This window comes from Diabrotica undecimpunctata, chromosome 7 (assembly GCF_040954645.1).
Source record: "Diabrotica undecimpunctata isolate CICGRU chromosome 7, icDiaUnde3, whole genome shotgun sequence".
Taxonomy (NCBI): domain Eukaryota; kingdom Metazoa; phylum Arthropoda; class Insecta; order Coleoptera; family Chrysomelidae; genus Diabrotica; species Diabrotica undecimpunctata.
The window spans coordinates 80,114,280-80,132,765 of record NC_092809.1 but is presented as its reverse complement, the minus strand read 5'-3'; the positions used below and the strand labels follow the sequence as shown (position 1 = coordinate 80,132,765).

Genomic DNA, 18,486 nt, shown 5'->3' with positions numbered 1-18,486 from the left:
TGAGAGGGGTCGGGAATTTAAAATCGCTTCGATCTGTGCAAAAACTGTTGATAATTCTTCAAATGTTAGAATATTATTACCTACAACTCGCTTTAAATGATTTTTGCTTGATTTAATGCCTGCCTCCCAGAGGCCACCGAAATGCGGAGAATGTGCTGGAATAAAGTGCCAATTTATATTTTCGGATAAGCACAACTCCGAAATTTTATTGTGATTTGAAATCAAAAACTTACTCAACACTTGTAGTTCGTGATTCGCGCCAACGAAATTAGTACCATTGTCAGAATATATTTGTTGAGGTTTTCCGCGTCTGCTAATGAATCGTTTTAATGCTAATAAATAAGTATGTGTCGAAAGGTCAGAAACTAGCTCAATATGAACTGCTCTGACAGCAAAACATACAAACAGTGCCATATAACATTTTGAAGTTTTACTGCCTCTACCGTATCGATTTTTAATAATAAAAAGTCCGCCATAATCTACCCCACAAACCTTGAATGGATAACCAGCCTCAAATCGAGTTTTCGGCAAATTACCCATTATAGGACTTGTGTTCTTCGCACTAAATCTGAATCAAGTCACACACTGTCTAACTGTTAATTTAACACAATATTTCTTCCTGATACCGACCAAATGGACTGACGTAAAGAACTAAGCAAAAGTTGTGGGCCGGCATGCATCAATTTTAGATGCTCTGATTTAAAAATTAATTTGGTTAACGGATTGTGTGCCGACACGATAATGGGATGTTTCTTGTCATACGAATAATCTGAATTTGTTAAACGACCACCAACTCTCAATAAACCTTCCTGATCAATAAAAGGATTGAGATTAAGAATTTTGCTTTTAGTATTGATTTCTTGTTTGTCTAATAAATTGTTTATCTCTGCGGTATATGACTCTCTTTGTGATATTTTGAGAAGAAGCTTGTACGCCTTTCTTAATTCTTCAGTATTAAGATGACCATTTGTTCGCCTAGAATCTTTATTTGAGATAATTGAAATGAATCTTAAAACAAAGGCTACTGTTCTAATTAGCTTGCTCAATGAAGAGAAGCGACCTATATCTACTACTGGTTCCAACGCACGTATTAATAATGCATTTGAGGCACACTTTAGTTCAGGCAAGTTCTCTGGACACTTTACCTCTTGAGGCCAATCGCATTCGGATTTGTTCAACCAACTTGGATCAGACCACCACAAATTAGATACTTCCAACTCATATGGACTGATACCGCGTGACACTAAATCTGCGGGATTGTCCTTTGATGAAACGTGCCGCCAATCACAAGAACTAGTTAAAGTTTGTACTTCAACTCTATTAGAGGTAAACGTTTTTAATCGGTGTGGTTCCGTTTTCAACCTACCTAGCACGATTGTGGAATCTGTCCATAAGGTAACTCTTTCAAATGTTGTGTTGTTAAGTGCATCCTTAACAATTGTACATAATTTGGCTAAAACAACAGCTGCGCATAACTCGAGTTTGGGAATCGTAATAGTTTTCAACGGACTTACTTTAGATTTTGCGCATAAAAGCCTAACTGAAACTTAATTAGTTCGAGTGATAGAACGTACGTAGATGCTCCATACGCGCGCTCGGAAGCATCCGAGAAACCATGTAATTGAATTGATCGTACTTTTGGTAATGTTACGTGCCGTGGAATAATTAATGAATTAAGTTTAGGAATCTCGGATTTGAACTTAAGCCATTCACCATGTAACGGCTGAGGAACTGATTCGTCCCAACTTAATCGCTCCAGCCAAAGCTTTTGGAGTATAATCTTCGTTTTAATAATACAAGGCGCTAAAAGGCCTAGTGGATCAAATATTTGACCCACAGCCGAAAGAATGATTCTTTTAGTTACACGACCGTCTATAGCATTTGGTTCAATTTTAAACGTCAAAGAATCAGAATCGCATGACCAACCGAGGCCTAATGTTTTTGTGTGTTGATCTTCACTGAATCGAACCGTCTTCTGTGAAGGTACGTCGCCCTTTATTATTTTAAGTATCGTATCGCTATTTGAGTGCCATTTTCGCAATTTAAAACACCCTTCAGATAAAATTTTTGAAATACCCACGCCTAAACTCACCGCTTCTTGAATAGAATCAGCACCCGTAATTAAATCGTCTACGTATATATCGTTTTTAATTATTTGAGATAAATCTGGTCTGTTCCCTTCACAATTTAAGGCTAGCTCCACGATGCAACGAATCGCTAGAAAAGGCGCTAAAGCAGTACCATACGTAACCGTGTTTAATTCGTATATTTCTTATTCCTCGTTGAGATTACTACGCCAAAATATTCGTTGCAACGATCGCTCTTTCGGATTAATCATTACTTGCCAATACATTTTCTCGATATCGGCTGTTATCACGAATGCATGCATTCGAAATCTTAAGAGTATTGACAAAAGACTACTTTGTATTGTTGGGCCTACTATTTGTAGGTCATTGAGTGATAAACCTGTGGATGTGGCAGCCGAAGCATCGAAGACAACACGAAGCTTTGTAGTAACAGATTCCTCTCGAAGTACTCTATGGTGTGGCAAGTAATAGTGAATAGCATTTGTATTCAATTTATTTACTTTGGTTATATGATCTAACGCTTTGTATTCATTCATAAAATCAACATATTTTTTACGTAAATCCGAATTATGCTTAAGTTTTCGTTCTAATGATAAAAATCGCCTTCGCGCTTGTTCTTCCGAATCGCCTAATTCATCTGTACTCGTTTTAAACGGAATAGATACTACGAATCTGCCCGTTTCTACATCGCGTTTCTTATTTTCAATAAAATGTTGTTCGCATGACGCTTCTTCTTCCGATATTGCGGGGTTTACACCGCATTATTCTAATAACCAGAATTTCTCTAGTTGTTTTTGAATCTCACCATTTAAAGACAGATTGCAGTGAGATACATTCGAATTTTCTGTAATGTTTCCAGAAATTATCCATCCAAAAGAAGTTTTTTGTAATACTGGCTGATCTGATCCTAGACGTATTTGTCCAATTTGCATCAATTTCCAAAATAAATTTGCTCCAATGAGCAAGTCTATGGGACCTGGTTTGTAGAATTCTGGATCAGCAAGGATTATATTTTTTGGAATATTTAACCTATTGATATTAACAATAGTGGTTGATTGGATTCCAGTAATTTCGTTTATGATAAGACATGATAATTTCACAGAATATGCACTATGTAGCGACTCGACAGAAATATCGCATTTTTTCTTAATCTGGGATTTGCTACTATTAAGACCTACCACGGCCATATTCATATTTTCTGTTTCGAGATTAAGTATATCGCATAAATTTGATGAAATAAAACTAGATTGGGAACCTGAATCTAGCAACGCGCGTACGGTATGAGGTTTATTAAATTTATCAATTACTTGTACCAAAGCTGTGGCACGTAAAACGTTTTCCTGAGAAATATTTGAACAAGTTAGAGATACATTTGAGTTCTCTGTGGTATTATTTTCGCGTCTACTGTATTCGTTATTTTGTATATGTAATATCGTATTGTGTCTACCGTTACATTTTCTGAAGTTGCTTAATCTGCAAACCGTATTTATGTGACCAGGTCGTAAACAATTTATACATAATCTAAGTCTTTTCGCATGCGTATTTCTTTCTGCTGGGGAAAGTTTAAGAAATTCTGCACAGTTTCGAATATAATGATTTTGTTTGCAGAAAGCACAAGTCATGTTATTTCCCGAACGTATTATTGTTCCTTAAAGAAACATTTTCCGTATTGACAAAGGATTAAGATATTCTGGATTGTTTTTTATGAAAAGAAGAGGTATTTCCTGAAGATGTATCGCGTTTAGATTCTATTGTTTCCAGCAAATCAGCCTTTGATTTTAAAAATGTTTTTAAATCTCGCACTGTTGGATATTTCATTTTCGATCTAAATTCTTCCCACTCTCGCGCTGTTTTATTGTCCAACTTAGAAGTTACTATGTAAATTATTAAAGTATCCCAATGTTCGGTGGGTTGGTTTAACTGTTTTAATGCTTTTAAGTGTTTTGAAATAGAATCTATCAAAAACCGTAATATTTTTGACGACTCACATGTTGTATTATCTAAATTAAATAATGCTTTTACATGATTATGAACAAAAAGTCTTTCGTTATTATAGCGTTCACAAAGCAAATTCCACGCTACAATTTAATTTGACTCGCTAAACTCAATTGATGCTATTACTTCGGACGCGCAAGCTGTGATAGTGAAGATTTAAGATAATGAAACTTTTGAAAATTCCGTAGTGCACTGTTTGTATGTATTAACGAGCTAAAAGTCTCGTGAAATTCCAACCAATCTTCATGACTACCACTAAATTTCGGTACCTCAACTGGCGGAAGACGAAACCCATTAAAATCGTTTACTTGACTACCCGATGCATTTTCCGAGTATGAACTGTTATTTGACAAATCTGTACTATGCCGAGAAAGTTTAGATTGTAATCGCTTACTTCGGGCCAATTCGCAATAAAAAGATTTCGTAAATTCCTCGCGTTCGGTATAACCAGTTTCTAATTCATCCTCATCAACTAAATCCTCTAACTCTAACTGCGATTCCTCGTAATTTTGTATTATTTTATTCGCTTCTTCGATACGTAAATTTAAATTGTAAATCGCGGCCTCTAAAATACGAATTTCAGACCTTGTCTCCGTTTCCAAATCATTTAAAAAGTTTTTAAAATGGGTTAATTTGGCTTTTACTGCACCCCGTTTTCGTTTTACAATTTTTATTTGCTCTTCGGTATTCATATTTATTTTAGTTATAAATAAAATTATTATTAACTTACTACTAAAAATTAAGAAACGAAAATAAATTCGTATAAATTCTTTCGAAGAATAAATCAAGCAGTATTTACACAAACAGAAATTATTTTGTTTTTTGGAGGAATGAATTCGGTAAAAGGATTTTTGTACTCACTCTTTAAATTCTAGACAACGCCGCTAGCTCTCTGGCGTCAGGCGCCGTCAGGTATACAGCTTGGTTTTGGATGATCTTCTCTTGGTTACACGTGCACTTGCTGTTTAAGTCATCAAAATAAAGAAGTGCTACTTGTAACGGCATTATTATGAGTAGAGGAAGCTCACAATTGATGAGAGTATTGATTGACCAAGGCTCGTAGTCATCATTCATTACGGAGCAGTTCGCTACAAGTCTCTGAATAAAAAGAAAGGCTGTCCATGCTCAGATATCTGGAATTGGCAATGAAGAAAAAAAGAACGTCGAAATGGAGCGTGACATTAAACTTAGAGGCACATTTCAAAAATGAATTTGAAATAAAGACCGAAGCACTTGTACCACAAAAAATAATATAAAATCTACCGGAGAAGATACAGATAAAAGAAAGGAACCATAGAAAATTAGTCCTGGCGGATCCAAATTTTAATGAAACAGGTTCAATAGATATTCTATTAGGTGCCAAGAATATAGTTTGATATTACTGGACGGAGCAGATCGAACAAAGGATGATTTTCTCACCCAAAATACAAAATTGGGTTGGATAATGTCAGGGATAGCACAGCAAGAGAATATCCCTAATATACAAGTACTCAGCGTGATATCTAGACGATAGATGGATGAAGAAAGAAAAAAATACTGGGGGTTAAAAGAAGTAGATCAAAGCAATACTCTTTCAGTAGAAGAAAAAGAGTGTGAAGAATATTATAAAAGAGCCGTAAAAACTAATAACGAATACAAGCCGATTAGGGGACTCAAAACAGCAAGCATATGCGAGACTGCTGCAATTAGAAAAGAAATTTTAAAGAGACAGAAACCTAGAAAAATAGTACAGGAAATTTATGAAGGAATATGAAGACTTAGGTCACATAAAATTGAGTAAAACCGAAACCATAAATAAGCAAGAGTATTACCTTCCTTATCATGCAGTAATAAAAGAGGATAGTACCACAACAAAATGCAAGGCCGTGTTTGACGCTTCCAAATAAGAGTTTAACAGAAATCAGTCTCAATGATATAATGCACTCTGGACCTCATTTGCAACAAGATCTTACATATATATTAATAAATTGGAGGTCGTTCAAAATAGCATATACGGCAGATCTAGAGAAAATGTTTAGGGAAATAAAGATAGCTGAAGAAGATCAAGTTTACCAGAAGATATTATGGAGACAATCTGTAAAAGAACCAATAAAGGAATATCAGTTGTCAACAGTAACATACAACAGAAATTAAAATATCCACTAGCTGCGGAAATTGTTAAATACAACATGTACGTAGACGACGTGCTAGCTGGATCAGAAACGTTGGCTGAAGCTCATCGAGCTCAAACAGAGGTAACAGAAATGTTCAAGAAAGGAGGTTTATGGGAAAGCGCTGTTAAAATTATGAAATATTACTTGAAGGGAGTTATTGGGGATAGTTCGTTAACATACGAGGAGCTGAGCACAGTGCTAGCTCAAATAGAGGCATGCATGAATTTCCGACCTTTATGCGTTAATACGGAAGATAAGGAAAACAGAATAATAGTAACCCCAGGACACTTGTTAATTGGGAGAGAATTAATTCCAAAACCAAATAGGAGGAAGAGTTGAGCACATATACGAATATGCCACAAAGGTGGAGACAGTTAGAAAAGGTAAAAAGAGATTTTTGGAACAGTTGGAGACATGACTACTTGTCAAATCTACAACAGCGATATAAGTTTCAAAAACCCGTAACAAACCTACAAAAATAAGAAGTGGTGATAATAAAGGAGGATGACACCTCGCCGGGGAAATGGCCACTAGTGAAGATAATCGAAACACATCCCGGAGCAGAAAAGTAACTACTCGTCCTATACACAAGTTAATACCAATAGTACGAGATCCCACCTCACGAAAGACAAATAGAACACGTAGTATGTGGAGAGAATTTATGTTTTGCATCCTATTTTTAGTATTTTTGAAGCCATCAAATGCAGATTTGTATAAAATCTATACCCCATCAGATTAAATTCAGACCATCTAAGCGATGTATACAATAGATCAAGGGATATTTAGAAAAAAAACTCATCCAGAAAAGAAAAAAAATTTAGATGGTTAACGAATGATAGATTCAATAGTAGAAACGATGGCAGATATCTGTAAGACAAGCAATATAATAAATTGTGATTCACTATCGAGCCAGCTAAAAGAGGAACAAGAACGGGCAAAAATAATAAGTCGAGCATCAGATCTGGAAGTTAAAAGAAGGCCGAAGAGAGGTCTTCTAGGAACAGTCCTCACATCAGTATTTGGGGTAAATGATGAAGTATACACGGACATAGATTCCTTGGTTTAAATAGGTTCCGAGAAGCATTGACAAACAGAACTAAGGAAATATCTAAAGGCCTAAGTGATGTCTAATATAGAGCTGACACATTAGATTAAGAGTACATACGACTTAAAGTGCAAGCGACTTATAACCGTGCAATGGAATATGCAAAAAAATATACGAATACATACGAAAAAATATTCAATCTTTATTGCAATTATAAACGCTTTATAGATATTATAAAACCCGAATAATTAAAATCAATTATTTAGAATGCTACAAGGTTCCTTCCTCAAGGAGTAGATATAAGAAGGCAGCCAATAATAGATACGGTTGTACAAAATGAAGAAGCAGACATCGTCATTATTGGCTATTTCCTAATAACTGACAACACTAGATACAACCTACTGAGAGTCACAGCTCTTCTGTTGTCTGTGAGAGGTGGTATTGTGCGTTCGTTGTTGGTCGTAAGAAATCTACTTGCAGTAGATTACCATAAATTATACTATTTTGAAGTGACCTATAAAGATAAAGGAAGCTGTATAAAATTAAACAAACGAGAGTTGGCATGATCACCAATGGGAATGATTAATATGTGTACAACTCGAGTGTAATTATCAGTAGCTGTCAACAAAACTATAATGTTTACTCCACACTTTAAGCATTGGCATGTTCACCAATGGGAATGATTAATATTATACCCAGCCAAACTGTATCTTAAATGAATTATATGATAGAACTACCATCACCTGAAATATAATAGAGTACACGATAAAGGAAGCCAGTTGGTTGTAAATGCGCACACCGAACCTCTGGCTAGTCATTCCACCATACGCTATAAATTTAGCTATAATGTGCGACGGTTCTCGATCTGAACATATAATCAATCAAACGAGTTTTATAAAGCTGTACCAAAACGCTGTACCCGAAACATAACTTACATCCAGTGATGGATTGGAAACAGCAATTAGAAGTTATTTAAAGACTCCCGTCAGTCACATTATAGAGCTTATGCAGAGGCCAATCATAAAGCAGATCAACATTCCTTGACATAATATATGTATTCGGGAGATGGTTTCCCAAATATTGTATTTAACGCAGAACAGTTTGGCCAAGATATATCCGAACAGACGTGGAAAATCATTGCTAACAATCAGTGGATTCCTCATTTAACCACGGGACTAGTAACTATATTCATTGTCATGTTGATTGTCATTATGTGGAAGGTAGTCAGATATATTCGAAACTCCAAGATAGCCAGAAAACAAAGGCATCAAGGTTCTTACATCCAACCTCATCCGGCGCCTCGAAGACATACGGTATCATAACCAAATTTAAATAAAACTTTAGAGAAAGCCCATCCTAGATCAGTTTCACTTAATTTTGAATTAGATAGTTTAGCTGAATCATTGATTCTAAATATTCAAGTTATAGGTAGCACTGCTCGGGTGAGATAATAATTCAAAAACCGAGTGAATTACTGTTATGATTATTATTATAATATTATTATTTTATATTTTATATGTGTTTAGATATTTTGTATTGGTCGTCTGTTTCTTTTATATAGTGGCAAATATGTTCAATCACAAATTAATCCCTTAATTTGTAATCTCACATTATTCTTAACTTCTTAACTTTTTATAGTTTTACCGTGTATAATTTAAAAATTGTGAAACATAGCTGGTAATAATTTAATAATTAGAGTCCATTCAACCTGTAAAACTTCAAACTTAATAAATTGCCAAATAATAGATTTTCTAATTGAACTTCCTAAGTGTTGCAATAATGGCCTAGATTGAATTGTATGGTAAGCTCATAGTTCAAAGTTTTTTAGTATGATAGAAGCATTAACCTCTGTACTGAGGTATATATTATTTGCGAAATTATAAATTAGGGTTTTGAGCTCATTTGAGCGCAGTCTATTATAGAAATTCATAGCAACAACTCGAGTGTAATTATCAGTAGCTGTCAACAAAACTATAATGTTTACTCCACACTTTAAGCATTTATTTACCATCGTCGATCAAGAAGAATCGGACAAAGGGACAATGGAAAATAATTCAATCCTGATATTTACATCGAATTTGTCCACTACTCTGTCAAGTCTAGAGTGAGGCGGTAGAAATACCAACTTACAAGAGGTTAATGGTACGCGTCGACCGAACTAGTATGCTGCCGGTAGCATTTGTCTACAGGACTGTGTTAGCTGTTGCTCTGTGGGTTATCACCGGCAGTGTTCCTTTACATGTGCTGGCAGGTAAAAGGGTTAGTGTTAATAAACGTAGGGGGCGGAACATTAAAGAGCGAATGGTTTGTGAGATTAAACTGGCCGAGAGATTAGTTTCAATCAGCCAGTGGCAGCAAGAGTGGGAGGCAACACATGATGTGGTCGAGGTGGACGAAGTCACTAATCCCAAACCTTCAAAGCTAGGTAGACTGTGGGCATAGGCAGCTCAATTAAGTAAATACTCACAGGCATTTTCCGTAGCTTTCACCGTAGCTACCTATTTCAGGTTTAGGAGAACACAGTCCGATCAGTGCCTTTACTGTGGTCGTTCGGATACTGTGACACATACGATGTTGGAGTGTGAGAGTTGAGCGGATGAAAGAGAGAAGTTTATAAAAGAGAGTGTAACTGCAGAATGTTTATTTCCGTGAGAGAAATGGTGAAGAAAATGATGAAGGATAAGTGGTGGTGGACACGGATTCACAAATTCATCAGGGAGCTGCTCTCTAAAATGAACGAGAGAAGAGGAAACTCGCAACAGAATTTTGAAACGAGGGAGTAGCACCTCGGTAATGTTAAGATTGTCGCAGACCGAAATTGGGGAGACAGAGAGATAAACGACGCGAGATAGATGGCAGCTTCGCTAAGGCAAGGATTTAGAAGTCTTTGGTTGTTCGTATGGGTGTGGTTTTCCCGAGAATGTGTGGAAGAAAGAATGGGAATCGGGTGATAGCAGGGCATCAGGAGAGATGTTTTGCCCCAACCAGCTCTTCTATCCTGATGTCTGGAGTGACAGAGCAGAGGTTTTTAGTTGGACGCCGACTAAACTAAAAGGTCTAACTTTCTTGGGCATCTCGTATTGGCATCTCTTCCTGGCACAACTTCAATAGGGTATTAGGAACACAACACTACATGGGTGAGTCACAGATGTCTGTATGCAGGTTTTCCTTTTTCTCTTTAAACATGTAAAAAAGCTCACAATGATAAGGAGGGAGGCGCAGAACAATTATGATCTTTTTACGAGCCATTTCATCGACAATGTATTTCTTGTGTTCTGATGTATAGCTCTAGCAAGATTTAATAATTAAACTTCCAACATATTGTCATTGAATGATATAGTTCTATGAGAGAGCTTTGAGGTCAGCCTTCTGCTGAATCAGTTGTTGCTGACGGCTTGCTTTAATTGTCGACTATGGTAAAATACATTGTCCATAACGACTGCAGAATTTGGTCTAAGTTTTAAAAGAATCTTTGAAAACCAACCTTCACATTTTTGGGCGTCTAATTCTTCATGATAGTCATTGTTTTTTTTTTTCATTCGAAGATTAACAAGCTGTTATCCAAAAATCCCGAATCACTGCCTATGTGTGTTAAAATAAGTCTTCGTCCTTTGTCCGCTGTTGTTTTCAGACCTCACGATAACCTTACAATAAAGGCGTGTCGACAATTCCTAACTTCAAAATCTTGCTACAACTTTAGGACAGTATGGCATTAATTTAGATTAAAAAGTTTTGTCTTAATAGTAGATTTTACTTTTTCACGACGATAATCTTGATTTTTTTCAGGTAACGTCTCCATCATAAAATAATATCTTCTCTTTCTATAAGTATACTGTTCCTAATTATTTTTACATATTTAATGTTCATTTGCCTAATGTTCGCAATAATACACGATGGGATATTTTGGGTAACCAAATCATCGGAATCTATTTCGGCTGCGACTTTTTTGGGTTGGAATTTCATTTCTAAAAAAGAAAGCATGGAATTTTCTCGGAATAGTATATTTAATATCCTGTTGAACCTGAATACGTTTTCTTCCTCTAGTTTTATACAGTAGTCTACATTTTTAATATAGAGTATCTACTATAGTGTACCTCAACTATAGTAGGTTGTATCCATGTTCATTAGTGGATATTTATACTCTGAAAAAACTCATTATTTTAAGTAAAGTGGTAACACAAAACCTCTAAGATTTCTTTCGTTACCATTTGTTATTTATTCTCTATATTAACCTATGGCGACGTTTCTCTCTTCTGTCTCTACTCTACCGTTTAAGTCACCTATAAAAATTTTACAGTTATCCTTGACCTTATGGAATTTCTTTAATTTCTTGATCTGCATTTTCATTTTGGAGCAACCAATAATTAACACATTATGTATATCAATCCTTTTTTATTTCTAGTAATAAAATTTGTTCATCTACTTCGGTCTACGATTTAATACTGTTTTTGAATTTTTTTCGAATGGCTATTGGACTCCTCTTCATTATATTTACTCACGTCATTGTAAAATGTATGTGCTCTCCTAGCTCTTCATTTGTTTTTTCTTTAATTTTGTAAGGATTCACATATCCACTTTCCTCTGCTCTATTTCTTTGAATACTTTTGCTTGTTCTATTCTAAATCGCTTTATATTCTATGTAGCTAATATAATAGTCCGTTTTCTTTGCAATAATCGTCTTCGCTTTAACTTACCTTTATTTGTAGGCGCTGCGTCGAAATTTTTAGAATTTGTTCCATTTTTTTAAGTGACAAGTTGCTAGCCCGTCGTCTCAACCGTCCTCTTTTTTTTTGTCTTATTGGGCTCCAGTCAATTTTGTCTTATTGGGTTGTCTTTAACCCTTTTAGGCCATTTCTTTTTGGCTCCACATCCATTTAGTTCCCACGAGTTCAGGCGAAATATTGTGGGGCATAGCAGTATGCCCATGACATGCTAAGACTATAATACTCCCGAGATCGCCTCTCTGGAGTATCACTTAGGCAACACTCGCCACCTTTGCCAGGTATCTTATTTGGTAAAATGTCTTAAACCTCATGATTAAATTGCGTAGTAGTCGTAGCCCAAATCTTACTGTATGATGCAACTGTCCGATGATTTGCCGATTGAGCATCATTAATTTTTTTGGGTCGTTCCAATAATGCCTTTAATGACTACGATGATTTCTGCCGACGACACAACGACTGCGAACAAACACAGAAACTTAGAAGTAGCGGTTAATAATCTACAGACAGCATTGGACACCATTGAAGAATGGTGTATCCAATGGAAAATAGCAATCAATTCAAAAAAGACGCAAACAATCATATAAAAAAAAAGAGAAATCCCAGAGGAACAGCTGTTAGTGCAAGATAATCCCATCGCATGGAAAAAAGAAGCGAAATACCTAGGAGTCACTATGTACCAAGGCTTTAACACGTGAACACAACCATCCAAAAAACAGCAACAGCCAGAGCAGCAATAAGAGGTAGAAAAAGCAAACTGCGCATAAAGACGAAAATAAGACTGATAAACCGCATCATACTTCCAATAAATCCAATATTCACATATGCATTTCTCGCATGGGGACACATAAGCAATTCAAATAAAAAGAAAATACAAGCAGCCCATAATAACATCCTCAGAGAAGCGGCAAATGTACTCAGATGCGTCACTGAACGCTTTCTGTTTAGAGAACTACAACAAGTAAGGGTGATAGATAAAATGGCGGAACAAGCCAGAATTAGGTTTGCAGAATTAGAGAATAACCCAAGCCCGATACTGCGAAAGATAATAATATATGATGCGTTCCATCGAGGGAAGCACAAAAGACCAAAACAGCAAGTCCTGGCAAACACATGAAGTCTAAGTAATTCGTAGCTCTACCAACAGAAGAAGCCCCAACAGCACTGGAAATTATTTATTAATTGATGTTTATTTTCAGGACAACATTAAAAAAAAATAACTAAATAAAAACTTTGGCCATAAAAAAATAAAAAAAAATACTATCAAAAAGGCGACAGCCATCCAAAAAAATTAACAAAACCTCAAAACCTGGACACGAAGGGCCCACATCCTCGGACACCGAGTCGCCAAACTGGGCGCAGCCTGGAGCGGAGACTCGAGGCCAGAGCAAGCAATTTCAGTTCGGTTCTACGTCACTAGAGAAAGCAGGAAAAGAGCGCGTCATGCTAGCCTGCATTGATTGGGTTAAGATATCATGTTGGAGTTCTTGTATCCAGGACTTCCACACGAAAAGCATTTGGCTGATAGTTGTACCCCTATTGCGCATCAGAGTGCTAGAGGGGGGAAAGGGATGGAGCGCGGTGGAGTGACTCCTGTTTTTATCTCGAGTTAATACACCTCGCTCCAATAAATTGTTACACCCAAACGTAATTCTTAGGGATGAACATGTCTCACAGGCTGGGTTTACTTAAATTGCTTGATTTCTGCCTGAGTTGCAGAGTACGAAAGAAATAAAAAAATATATATTTCTTATAATCTACAATGTACAACTATAAATCGAAGTGGCTAAGAATTCATAATAGTTTATTATGTGGATCTAAAATATTTTTATAATAATATCTTTAAAGGCTATAGCGGGATAAGATGGTCAAAAGTGTCCCCGCACCGATCAGCATCGCGACTTATGCTTTCAATAAAGCTTATAAAAACATGACTTCATACAAATTTTTAGCTTCCCAGAGCCTATAGAACATCTTAAATCTAAAAAAGAAGCTTTTTTCGGCTTTATTTTTTTCTGGACGCAATTTGGTTTTAAAAAATCTGAAAAAATTCATGAAGATGTATCTTTTAAATACGAAATAGCCTTGATTTTTCTCAAATTTTTATATTGAAAATTGAGCTCAGAAAAAATCATTGAAATTTTCAATAATTTTTAAGGTTATGTTAATAATTTTTGGCTAACTTTTAAATAGTAATTTTTTATGTATTTTTTATCGTTCTTTTAAATGGTTAAGGCAGATTTTTCAATTTTTGAGCGGAAAGCATCAAAAAATAAAAAAATCCGTTTTTTTTATTCATTTATTTGCACATAACCTCAAAACTCGGTAATTCAACATTTTTTCTTTCACATTATTAAAACTCATTGTAAAAGTTGTAACGAGTCCGTTACTTTAATAATCCGTAAACATTTTTAAATAAAATTTTAAAATCCCAATCCTCTTAATGATTTTCTGAATTTTTAATTTCTAAGTTGGCATTAATCAGCCATTTTAACTTCTATCATATCGTCATTTTTCCTTCGATAGTGAAATATGTATCTGTCATTTCTCGCATTATTTCATTAAGATTCTGGATTTAGATATAGTAATGTTATAAAATTATATCAATTTTCTATTCTATTTCCCAGCCTTAAAAACATATAATTATCCATCGTTAAAATTATCTATTATCTATTAAGACTATCTGTAAAAATATTCTGCCTCATACCATTCTTTTATATTCAAAAATATATCCGTAGCAAGCTTTTCGTTAAAATTATCTATTTGATCAATTTATTTTACATCAAATATTGTCAGACCATGCGAAGGTCACATTATCTACAAAATCATTACAGCTTTTTTCTTTGATACAAGCTTCCCAGCAACTTTTTGTAATATTTTTCAAGTTATTTCATTTGTTAATAAACCTTGTATTTTTCCCTTCTTTTTATTAAGCGTAAGGAGGAACTGTAACACACTTGTTCTTTTTAGCCTACCCGAAGAAGTTAAATCCAGGATCGAGGATTTTGTTTTTCATTTATTTTTGGGGATTTATTACAAGGAGGAAAAGAATTTACGTTTTTGAATTTGCCCATTTGCCCGTCTGTTCCATCAGAGGTCCAGAGCTCTCTCAGACTACTCTCGGACCACTTCAGGATACCAGCCGAAAGACCTCCCTTATTTAGAGTGTGGAACATTGTTCATTTTTTATATTTTTTTTATTCACTAATTGATAATAATTTTGTTTATAATATTTTTTTTCAATCTTAAATCATACTATTTCATTTAATAATAAAGACCCGTCATTTTTTCTAAATAATTATAAAATACATTAGAGCATTAAAATTGTCACGTCCAGGTCGAGGTTTTAAATCCTCCCTTTTAACTCAGTTTGTACGGTTTTATGTGTACACATCTAATCAGATACATAATTGGTGGTGGGTATTTTAGGGTAAATTTAGATTGTATATATTGGATAGGGATTAAATTTTTGGTGAAAACTAAATATTTCAATTTGTACCTGTATCCTTTTTTTGTATTTCAGCAAATAGCTTTACAAGATACCTTGGAAAGTTTATGTTAATACTTTCCTGGCGCCCACTCACATTTTGGAGCAACATCTATAATCACTTTTATTTACCTTAGTTATATACCTATAGATTGTTTATTACCTTGTCATTCATTTTCTTATTCTACGGTCTCTGTAGGGCATGCAAATTGGCCGAATCCTCCTTTGAGTGTCAAGTAGTCACTCTCCGGCACCTTCTGCTAGCCGGCTTTAAAGTATACGTTATTTTATACATTATCCCAAATACTTGTGTTTTATTATACACTTTTGTTACATTGGCCACAATGTTGGTTACAATGTTTTGTTACATTTGAAAGTCCACACACATTTTTGTTACAAAGTCCCCATTTAACTCTTTCATAAGGATAAAATTCGAAAATACCACGTTTTTTATCCTTTTATCGTACTTTTTTTACGTTACCTCAAAATCAGATAGTTAGAAGTATGTTTTTCCATCTATTTTCTTGCTATGAATCATCATTGTTAGAATAATCATTTTTAACTTACAAATTCTTAAATTGCGAAAAAAATGGCGATTTTCTAAGATTTTCTCATTTTATTGGCTCATAACCTTAAAATCTAGTAGCTGAACGATCGAATTTCTGCGTATTTTTTATCGCACCCTTCAATTTTATTATACCACTTGTCTTTTTTTTTAATAGTCAATACTCGAAAAAAAAAATTATAGAGCACGGCTACGGGATATATGATCCCTGTCAAATCGAAGTTTAGAGTTGAATATTATAATAAGACTAACACAGTCAAAGCACAGTATAGATAACAGCCACTATTGTACGATAGTAAAATTGTACGATAGTACGATTGTACTATTGTAAAGCGATACGAAAGCGATGGCGACACTAAGACGAAAGCAGTGGCGACAACAGCCATGTCTGCTACGCGCATGATCCGTAACCATGACAACGACAATGGGAGTATGCGCGTTATAGACATTGTTTCTGTCGTCACTGCTTTCGCCTTAGTCTTATTGTCAAATAATCCTCTTCTTCTAAAATCCGTTCCAATATTATCGAGGATTTTAAAAACTAGCAATCACATGAAGTATGTGTCCGCTGTCAGTTATGATATCCTAGAACTGTTGCAGAAGAGTGTCGCATTTACTATTGTGCATCATAATAGATGTGAATTTTGAGATATTGTTAGAGGTTGATTTGTAAAAGTTACAACTGTTTTTACTTACTAATATCAATTGCAGTAAGTATAAGGCGCTACCCTAGCCTATGTTAGAGCATGTTAATATATATTGTTTTTTTTTATTAAAAGATCAAGAATTTGTTAAAATGTTAAATTTTAATCAAGGTGAGAATACTTTAGTATTAGAAGCTGAGACATCCAGGTGGTCAAGACGTCCTACTACAACGACCAAACTGACATCGCAAGAAATCATTAACTTTCCAGAGATAACTGAAAGGGACCCCACATATTTTTTTTCGGAAACCTATCAGTTAGGTCAAGCGATTTGCTATTTGGCTGAGTTGATAGATGGTAGTAATCAATTTGAAGTATATTACAATGAAACTAAATATTATTAAAGTACTGATAAGATCCAGGCATATAAGCAGTAAGTCCTATAAATGCTACATTGAGTATAAACCTGATTCAATTGGATATGGTGGTATTTAGCGCCACGCATGTGACTGTACAAATGGGTTATGCACTGTAAGTTCGTGTTCTCATAATTATAGCCGCAGTCATATATTACCTCAGTAATTCAAGATATAAATCGAGAATCATAAGACCAGTAAAAGTTCCATCAGAAATTTTTACATCTGATGTTGAATTAGTCATAGATGAGAATAGTGATGAGGACTAAAATGTAACTGAATTTTTAAACTGTTAATTTAAATAACTTATTTTATAACAACTTCATAATAATAAATATTTTTGTAACCAAATATTTTATATAATATAATCCTCGCTTATATCCAAATGAATTTATAAAATCAACTTCGTATCGCTTTGACTGTGTTAGCCCATACAGTACGATACGCGCGTTTATAGGATGTATGGAAATTATAATATTTAACTCTAAACTTCGATTTGACCAACTACTTCGAGAATTTCGATATTAACTCGCAACAGATTTTAGGATAAAGGGATAATATATCCCATAGGCGTGCTCTATCATTATCTAGTAACTTATTTATTTTGAGAAACATTTGGCACTAGACTATATGTAGGCAATATGCATTACCAGTTAAGACTTGCGCACAAAAAGTGATATACGATTAAAAACAATTATTGTTGAGGAATGGTCAGTCATAAAGCTATAGGTTTGTTTCGAGTTTTGACTATTTAAGAAATAAAAGACAAGTGGTATAACAAAATTGAAGGATACGATGAAAATTCCGCGGAAATTCAATCATTTAGCCACTAGATTTTAAGGTTATGATAAAAATCTCTAAAAAATCTTTTCGCAATTTGAGAATTTGTAAGTTAATAATGATTATTTTAAAAATGATGATTCATAGCTCGTAAGAAAATAGATGAAAAAGCATACATCTAACTATCTGATTTTGAGGTAAGGTCAAAAAAAGTGCGAAAAGGATAAAAAAACGTGGTATTTTCGAATTTTATCTTTATAAAAGAGTTAAATGGGGACTTTTACCATGGATTTTGATAATGTGGAAGAAAAAATGTTGAATTACCAACTAAATTTTGAGGTTATGTGCAAATAAATCGGGAAAAAACGGTTTTTTTGATTTTTTGATGCTTTCCGCTCATAAATTGAAAATTATGCCTTATCGATTTAAAAGATCGAAAAAAAATAAATAAAAAATTACTATTTAAAAGTTAGCCAAAAATTATTAACATAACCTAAAAAATTATTAAAAATTAAAATTGAATTGAAATTGAAATTAAAAAATTAGGCTATTTTGTATTTAAAAGATACAGCGTCATGAATTTTTTCAGATTT

The 18,486-nt window shown here is 34.5% G+C and overlaps 1 protein-coding gene across 1 annotated transcript in view; it reads left to right on the top strand.

Moving 5' to 3' along the window:
• The window catches only part of LOC140445523 (uncharacterized), a 297,375-nt gene that overhangs the window by 82,369 nt on the left and 196,520 nt on the right, over window positions 1-18,486 (top strand). The gene's annotated exons all lie outside the window — the stretch shown is intronic.